We start from the raw sequence: 9,401 nt of genomic DNA, 5'->3' as shown, positions 1-9,401 counted from the left end.
GGAAGGAAGGAAGGAAGGAAGGAAGGAAGGAAGGAAGGAAGGAAGGAAGGAAGGAAGGAAGGAAGGAAGGAAGGAAGGAAGGAAGGAAGGAAGGAAGGAAGGAAGGAAGGAAGGAAGGAAGGAAGGAAGGAAGGAAGGAAGGAAGGAATGCTCAGTGGGGGAAGGCAGGCACTGAAAACCGTGCCCCTGGCCCCACAGGAAGATCTTTCTGTCCTTGCTCCTCTTGTCTGGGAGCAATTCTTGGACATAATGAATTTTGGAGGTGGGATCAAAATTTCCGTGGTGGTTTCCTTGCAGAGAATGAATCTGGCTTTTGTCTTGGAGCAGTCCGTGGATGTATTGAATTTTGGAGGTGGGATCCAATTTCTGCGATGGGGTCCTGAATGATAATGACAGTTCTTGTCCATAGGAAGGCTTTCTGTGACGAGTGGAAGCTTCAGCCAAGCCCTGCCTTAGCCTCAGATTTTGGTAACAGTTTCAATTTAAGGGATCGCTCTGGGCTGCAAGTTCTAATGATGGCAAATCAGATCTATTTATAAAAATTAATTCTTTATTAAACAGACAAGAGACAACAGATGAAAGATCCTGTTCAGAATTACTTACTACACAGAAGAAAACTAAAGACCTACTAGTAGATTATAGCATAACATAAACCAGTACCTGTATTAAAGCTAGCAAAAGAAACAGTATTGATTAGGAGGCAAATGTAACTTACCACCAAAATGAAGATAATGTACACAGATTCCTTCACCTTCACCCCTGGGGCGTAACAGTGAAGCAGGTGTCCCTACTCACAAGAGAATCTCCACACATTTCCAGGGAAATGTATAGAAGATTTCTGACTTGTGAAAGTTTGGTGTGGCTTTTAGAGTTTGTAAAGTGAGGTGTCTGTCAGTCAAAAAATGATGTTGCCAGATCTCACTTCAACATTAAGAAGTTTATTGGCAGTTGGGAGATGCCAGACCAGTGTTAAGCCCATGGTGCCAGAATAACTCCCTACAAGACAGCTTGTCCTGTTTGAGTTATCTGGCTGGTTAGCAAACAGTAGATAAGCCCTTGTGGGAGGGTGAGATGCCCTGCTATGGAAGGAAATCACGTAGGCCCAAAGTTTCAGGTGCAGATGGGAAGCAGCCCAGGGGAGGCCAAGACCAGCCAGATCCATCTGTCCTGGCAGCTTTCATCTGGGAGCAATCCTTGGATGGATTGCATTTTGGAGGTGGAATCAAAGTTTTGGCCATGAGCTCCTGGACAAGAATGAGAGTTCTTTTCCACAGGAAGTAAAGCACGTAGCCCCAGTGTTTCCGGTGCAGATGAGGGGAAGCCCAGGAGAGATTAATGCCAGGCAGTCCAGTCTGTCCTGGCAGCTTTTGTCTGGGAGCAATCCTTGTACATACTTCTCACTTGCTTTGCCTTGTAAACCCAACCCTTTACTTGGCTTGCCCTGCTACCCCTTACTGGCCTTGCATTACCTTGCATGCCCATCTGCCCCTTAACCTGTCTACTGCTTTCATTCCTGGCCTTCTCTTGCAAGGCTTACCCCTCCTTTGATTTGCCTTCCCATGCCTACCTCAGCCTTGCATTTCTTTATGGACCCCTCTGTGTTCTTCCCTTGTCCTTCCTCCACTCCATTGCCTGGCACTGCCTTGCTCACCCACCTCCCAAGCTTGACAAGAAAAGGGTTCTTCCAGGCTTTACTTTTGTCGCTGTTTTGCGTTGGTTGTTTCTGGGGGGGGAAGAGGCAGTTCTGTAAACCTGGAGGGTCCTTTGCTGTGCTGTTTTTCTTTCTTCCCCCTCTCCACCACATTGTCAGGAGTTGTGGACTTCTCCTCCATTTTGTCTTTGTCCCCTGGGCTACCTGGTCTTCTAGGGAGGCCACCATATGGGGGAGGGGCTTCTCTGCCATCCTGTGTTCTGCTCCATGTGGTCTTCTATGGAGGCTGCCACGCTGGGGGAGGGGGCTTCCCTGTCATACTGGCTTTGTCCTTGGGCCCGGCACTCGGGTACTGCAGCCCTATCCTGGGGGAGGGGCTTCTCTGACATTTTGTTGTTTCTGGGGGAGGGAGGAGGGAGTCTCTTGCTTTAGAGCCTTTGTATGTTTGGTTACTGCTGTTTCCTTATTAATTGGTGTTTTGTTTTTTAGTAAACTGTTATTTTTTCACTTTTGTCTTCTCACATTTGTCTCCCCTTCTGTTGAAAGGGGAGTGCTTAAAACTAAAGGAGAGGTAGCTTGTTTCCCAGGCTTCACCCTGTAAATAGTCTTAAACTAAGACAAGTTTGGCACACAACTAAAGGGGCTTGAGAGAGAAAGTGACAAAATAACAATTTTGTCCAAAACACTTGTATATTGGGTACAGAACTCCCTGGTCACCATGCTGCTGGGTCTGGTCATGTGGCTGTGGCGCCTAACTTTATATATGTGTCCGTATATGTGGAGCCGTTTGCCCACCATGATGGATGTCGTTTTTCAGATCAGGGAGAGAGAGAAACCAAGACTGCTTTGTGGATACACTTTGAGATATCAGTTTATGGCAAGATAACATCAGTGGCACTGAAGATCATTTTGGATGCACATTCATTGTTGTTTGCCTGCCCTGGTCTGGGATGCTGCTTCTGGGGGTTTATTAATGATTGCACCCAGCCTGCTGGGACAACAGAAGAGGATGATTTTTTTCCCAGCCTTTCACCTCCTTCTCTCCCTTCAGGTCTGACACATCACTTTTTGAGAATGTTGAATTCCCTCAGGATGTTAAAAGACACCATAATTTGTTGCCTCTTGTGGAGCGAATACAAGTTTCCACACATAAGGGGCAAGGTCCAAGAAAGCTTCTTTTCCTGGCACACATTTATCTGTGTGAGATGCAGCGGAAAACTTTTTGGTTTAGAATCAGACTAGAAGAGTAACAGAATGTGACAGTACATAGATGTGAGAAGGAATGTGCATGGCACTGGTGTGTTTCGACAGAAGCAGTGCGCTGGACGGCTCCTGTGCTGGCACATTGTTGTGTGCGAGGAGTAGATGGACATTTCCCACTCTGGGAGAAGGAAAATGCGTGATGTTACATAAGGCAAAGAGTGAGCCCGCAGAGCAGCGTGGTTGTGCGCGCAGTGTACTTGTACAGGCTGCAAGGAGAGCGTGGCTGCCACTTGGCTGCCTGACAAATTCAAGTTATCAGTTTTAAGGGGGAAGGGCTGCGACAGCTACCTGTGCTGATACATATCCCTAGCTCAGCCCTACATGGAAACAATTCCATTTAGCTTTAGACTCCAGGATCCAAAGAACATGATGGTAGATATAGCCAAGAAGGAATGTACAGAGTGCATGGGGATATACTCGACAGGTGCTCCCTGCCTGAGGCCAGGAGCAGCAGGGATGTGCAGGCCCTGATATGGAAGTTAGAGGCAGAAGTGTCACCAAAGAGCTGATCACACCTTTTTCATCAGCAAAGTCTATTTTGCTGAGTAAGCCTAGCAACACATAATCTAAAAATGAATGTGACTGACAGTCAGTCACTTTATGCTGTTAAAGGCCAGTCCCACATTTTCATAGTGAAGACTTCTAGCAGAAGTCCCTAAGGTGTGTGTGAAGATCTTTCCCATGAGTGGGGATGCCCCTCAAGGTTATACCTCGAGGCTGAGCAAAAGCGATTTGCCCACAGTTTCTGATAGGGGTGAGGAACATCAATCTCTACTTAAAATTTGGGTTTTTTCTAGCTTTAATGAAATTGCTTCAATATTGTTTCAAAAATAGAGCATTACGCTAGAAGTTACAGCTACCTATTGTGTGTACTAGATAATTCTGACTAAGGTCTTTTTGTCTAAGCATTATCAGTATTGTAATCAAATTAAATAATTTTTTCAATATATATAAATATATTTGGTTAGCCATCCTTAATCCCGCAAGACAAAGTTGTATAAAGGTAGGGTTACACCTGTATGATCCTTTAGACATAAACCTTTGACCACATCTGGGCCTGGGATTGGATTTAGCCACACCCAGACTCCTCTATGAGAAGGAGTTTAGAAAGCCAGGGTATCATTTCTGCACCTCATGTCACAACGAGAGGGCTTCTCTAACAAATTTTGTCTGAAGCTCCCATCCTGCCTGTGACAGAGGAAGGTAGTTCATCAGTAATCAGTGTTATAAAGTTACTCAGTGTATAGCAGTTACTCTCAAATTAAGGCAAGCTGCTTTGGATGTCCAAGGTAAACCTTCCATGAAGGTACCTGCTGGCTACTCTGTAGTCACCACTCTGAAAGAATAATAATAGGTTAGTTACAGTAAAAACCTACACACAAGTTTTTACATATTGTTCTTGCAGAAATGTATTCAAGGTATGTGTTTGCTGTGTGGCTTACAAAGCACAAGGAACCAGCTTGTGATAAGGGAGGAAAATAGGAGTGTCATCTCTGTCCAGTAATACATACAGTGTTGCTCCAGTTCCTCCAGCTAATATTGCTCCAGGCTTGGGAACTTGATACAGGATAATTGCCCACAGAGATTGAAGGGCTGTGGTTTGCACTTTTTCAGATTGAATTTTAATTTGATGTTTGGTTTGTGACACCAATAACAGAGTTCCAGTGCTATCCCCCCTAAATAAGGCACAGGAAATCATCAAAGATACCTAAAATACAGGAACTTGAGAATATGATACGAATAGAGGATGTAGAAGGGGAGAAAGCAGAGTACAGAACCATACTGCATTGTCAGGGGTTGTTAAAAAATGGTCATTTCTAGATTAATAGGTTGCAGTCCCATCACAGAATCCATTGGTATAAACAATTCCACTTATTCTAACATTTTGGAAGAGACACTATCGGGAAGAATTTCAGTCCTCACCATGTTTTATACTGGAGGTACAGTCACACTATTTCAGCCTGTAATTTTTTCTGTTTCTTGCAATGCCCAAATTACAGCTTTAATTCATTTTTCCATTGGGTTATAATGTATAGGAGAGCCTTGTAAGGGCTTGGACCAAAATCCTACAGATTTTTTCTGACTTTTCAGCCCAGTTGTCTGCCACAATCCCCATGAGACTTTATCGTCTAGAATTGTTACTTTCAGTTCAAAAGGATTTCCTTGCCTAGGAGTGTGTAATTTGGCTTGCTCAATCAGAACGTTTTTGCAGGTATCAGAGGCTTCTTCTTGTTTCTTTGTCCATTGCCAAACAACTTTCTTCCTGGTCCGTTTCTGCTGTTTTAGCATTTGCCAGACAGTGTCTTGGTGTGAGCTGACAGAGAGATGAAAGGGAAGAATTTTTTTGCATAGGCATTGACTTCTGTCAATGATGAAACATTTTTGCTGTTAAGATCCTATTTATTTCCGATCATGGGACGCTGGCTTGCGCAAGATCATTCCACATTTCAGTCCTCATCACACATGAGGTAAGTCTACAGTTTTGCCGGCTGATTTTCATTCACCACTCACACAGCTGGTTCTGAAATTAGAGCCCAAATTTCCCCTAAGGTATTTGCTAGGACACCTATATTACTAGTAGCACTGTGACTGCTGGTGTAATCAAGGTCTTCAGTGAAACAGGTGCCCCTCTCAAAAGCTGTATTATGATACTTTTATGTACTGCTGCCCCATCCCTGTAATTAGAGCATGAGCCAGCCCCATCTGCTGCAGGAAAAGAAAACCTTCTTCCTTGAACATCAACTTCTGAGGGCACTAACTCATCAATGTCTGCACATGCTGTTAAAACTGCTGCACACAACCCTTGATACAGCACAGGGGTGGCAATATCCTGCCAAACAGGATCCCTGATACTTTGTCCCCAAGCACATCCCTGGTATATCTGATCCTTACTGCCTATAGGGCTTAATGGATTTTTTCACCAATTAGTAAGTGGACAGACACAGCCCCACTATTCCAAGCTCACAAAATCCATGTCAGTTTTTCTTCTGCTCTCTTCTGCTGGTAGATCTCCAAAAATTCCATTTTGGATTATAAGTGCACCCCTCCATCTAGCAGATCCCTCTCCCCCTCCATTTGTATGAGAGATTGTGCTTCTACCACCTCCCTTTCTGCTAAATCTAGCTAAAGCTCAACCTTGGAGTCTGAGGACTCACTCAAGATATTTCCATCCCATTCCTCAGGATCCTGTGAATATGATTGGGAAATATAAATCTTATTTTTCCCACATCTGTGCCTTTGTTTGTGAGCCATATGTACCACCACATATTGCCATTTTACAGTCGTTCTACACTGCATTGCTGCTCATAGCACCACTTTGCTGGAGTATAATTACATCTTGTGTGATTGCCTCTGCATCTTGTAAAGTCCTGACTTCCTTTTCCAACTCTCACATTGCTCTGCAATGCTGTAACTTCATGGTCCAAAGCTCTAAGAGGGGCAGCTAGCAACCATCTCCATCTCCCCACTAACTTGCAAGAAGGTTTTGATGCTCTTCTCCAGAGAGCATGTGCAGTAAATCCTTGTGTGCTGGATCTCTAAAAAGAGACAAAGGAAGTTGCAGCCCATGGCTACAGATGATCGATACCTTATCCATAGCTTATCCATAGCTTTAGACTGTGGTGTTTATGGGAAATGTGGATCTGTTGCTCTTTGAAGTGTATCAAAGAGGGTGACTGGCACCTGAGGGGGTGCTGATTTAGAGGATTCACTACCCAGCACCCATCTCTGCACAGACTTAGAAGAAACAAATATCCCGACTCTGGGTGTGGATCAGTTCCTGGCACACTCTGGGAAAGAACCCACCCTGGGGACGTTATGGTGACTCAGATGGGGTGACCATAAGGCCTTGCCTGGATCATCTTACTGCCCCTGGCAATGGAGAATCAGAACAGACAGGACTCCAGTGGGCACCAGCCAGATGATCATGGACTCCTCCAAATCCTCTTCAGCATCATGGCAGTGAGCAAATCCAAAATGCAGTGCTCCAGAGATATCCAAGCAAGGGTGGAGGGGTGGATGGAATTCTTGGATTGGCAAGTGCACTGTTGTTCCTTTTTCCCATTGCTTTTACAAAAGGTGTAGGTTTGTCAGTGTAACTGATCAGTGGGATCAATCTCCATGGAAGTCACAAGGAAACACGTGGTACTGGGCCTTAATCAATCAGTGGGGTGGGAGCAGTATAACTACTTAAGGGTCAAACTTTTTTACCATAGAAAAGAAAGAATAGTGTTAGAGAAGAAGAAAGAAGAGGAATGGGCTGGACATTTGGGGGTCTTGGCCTGAATGTGCTATTTGTTGACAGGAGAGGTCAGTTATAAGAGGTAAATGTTATGATGGTGGAGGATTTTGACAGTGAGGGAAGGGGACCAGGGGAAAATATCAGGGCATGCCCAGTTGATACTCTGGTTCCAGTAAATCTGGGGAATGAAACACTAGATTTTTGTATTGATAGTGGTGCCACACCTTCAGAAGTAACTTGCTGCAAGGGCCTGCTGAGAAAAGTTCCAATACAGATTGTTGGGGCAGCATTTCAGCCACTCCTACCAGCCATGGCATGTATAGTTGGTGACACTAAAGCGACTCATCGGTTTCTGTAATGCCCCCTTCCCTTGCTGGGATGAGATATATTTTGTAGCTTAAACACACAAACCCTTTAACCTTTTCTGAAAATACCGCTCAGCTTCACATTTCCACCTGAGACAGGCTGGAAAGCTCAGATCTACCTGTTAATGGGTAAACCATTGGAGGACGTTGGAGAAAATATTCTGGATGCCATTTCAAATGCAGTGATCCACATGGGCTACAGGAAAATGAGGAAAAGCAAAGAATATGTCTCCAGTTAAGAGGAAAAGCTCAGAACCAAAAGTTAAACCATTAAGAATGAATAAATATCCTATAAAGACAGAAGCACAGAAAGGTCTGAAACCATTGATATACACATTCTTACAATTCAGCATACTCAGACAATGTCAATCTGACTTTTAGATGCCTTCCTACAAGTAAAGAAGCCTTGTTCTTGAGCATGCAGATTAGTACAAGTTTAAGAGCAATCAATCAAATATGGACAGATATACACCCAACTGTACCAAATCCTTATGTCTTGTTAACCTCAGTGCCGAAAACAAACTGTTACCATACTGTTTTGGCCTTAAAAGGTGCTTTCTCTTGTATCCCAGTAGACAAGCAAAGCCAAACCATCTTTGCCTATGAATGAGAAAATCTCTGTGACTGGAAGAAAGATGAAGTTGGACGGTGCTCCCTCAAGGACTCAAAAATAGGTCCACTTTATTTGGTGGTTTTAGCAAAAGAAGCAGAACAATGGAAAAAAGCTAACAGTGTTCCTCCTTTACAGCCTGTTGATGACATCCTAATTGGAGCTGACAAGGAACAAACCTGCTTGAAAGTGGCCATATGCCTGGGGAACTTTTTGGGACTTGCTGGAATTTCAAGACAAAAAAGGTAAGACCAATACCTTAGCTTTAAGGTATCAAAAGGACAACGAGATCTGGGAGAAGAAAAAAAGTAGCGATATTCCAAATTGCAGCTCCTAAGCCTAAAAGATAACTAACAGGAATTTTGTTAGTGGCGGGATTTTGCCCCATATGAGTTCAAAATTTTGGACAAATTGCCAACCCCCTTTATTTGGTAATCAAAGGCCCTGAAGAATTGCTGGAATGGCCCCGAGAATGTTGAACCAGTTTTAACACCATAAAGGATGCTCATGGAAGCACTGGCTTTAGGCCTTCCAGATTGGACTAAACCCTTTCCATGATGTGTGCACAAAAGGCAACAAGTAGCCTCTGTGGGGATGACACAGCTTCTTGGAAGTTGGCAAAGGCCAGTGGCATCCTTTTCCAAGTAACTGGATGGTCAGCATGCTTATGGGCCATAGTAGCTGCCACCCTAATGATACAGGAGTCCCAGAAATTCACTTTGGGATGATCACTAACTGTGCTAGTCTCAGATGCCATGCTGGCTATTTGGAATCCAAAGGGACATCACTGGATCTCTCTTAAGCTGACTGGCAAAATACCAAGCTGTGCTAATGAACCAGGGAGAGAAGTAGTCATGTGTATGATACCAACTTTGAATGAAGTTAAGTTTGCTCGCTACTGAAAGGCAAGGACCTTTTCAATATGACTGGCTGCACACCATGGAGCAGGTAGATGCCAAGTCAAGCACATTTAAGGGATGAACCTTTACAGGAACCAGGCAAAACCTGTGTGTTGGTGGCAGCAGATTGGTGAATACAGGTAAGTTACCCCTGGTGGGATGGAAAAGATCAGTGGTATCCCTGAGGGTCTGTGTCAAGGACCCCCAGGATGGCATTGACCCCCAGAGCATCATCCCGTGCCCACAAGTCTCCTGCCCTCACCTGCCTCGCTCGCTTCGTGGGCATCCAGCGCAAACACTGCCTGACCTGCGGGGCGGCAGAGCAGCCGGGCTTCAGCGCCTGCCTCACACCCGGCTGCAAAGGGAGGAAACC

Source organism: Corvus brachyrhynchos, unplaced genomic scaffold, assembly GCF_000691975.1.
Source record: "Corvus brachyrhynchos isolate BGI_N302 unplaced genomic scaffold, ASM69197v1 scaffold122, whole genome shotgun sequence".
Taxonomy (NCBI): Eukaryota; Metazoa; Chordata; class Aves; order Passeriformes; family Corvidae; genus Corvus; species Corvus brachyrhynchos.
This window is presented reverse-complemented; position numbering follows the sequence as displayed.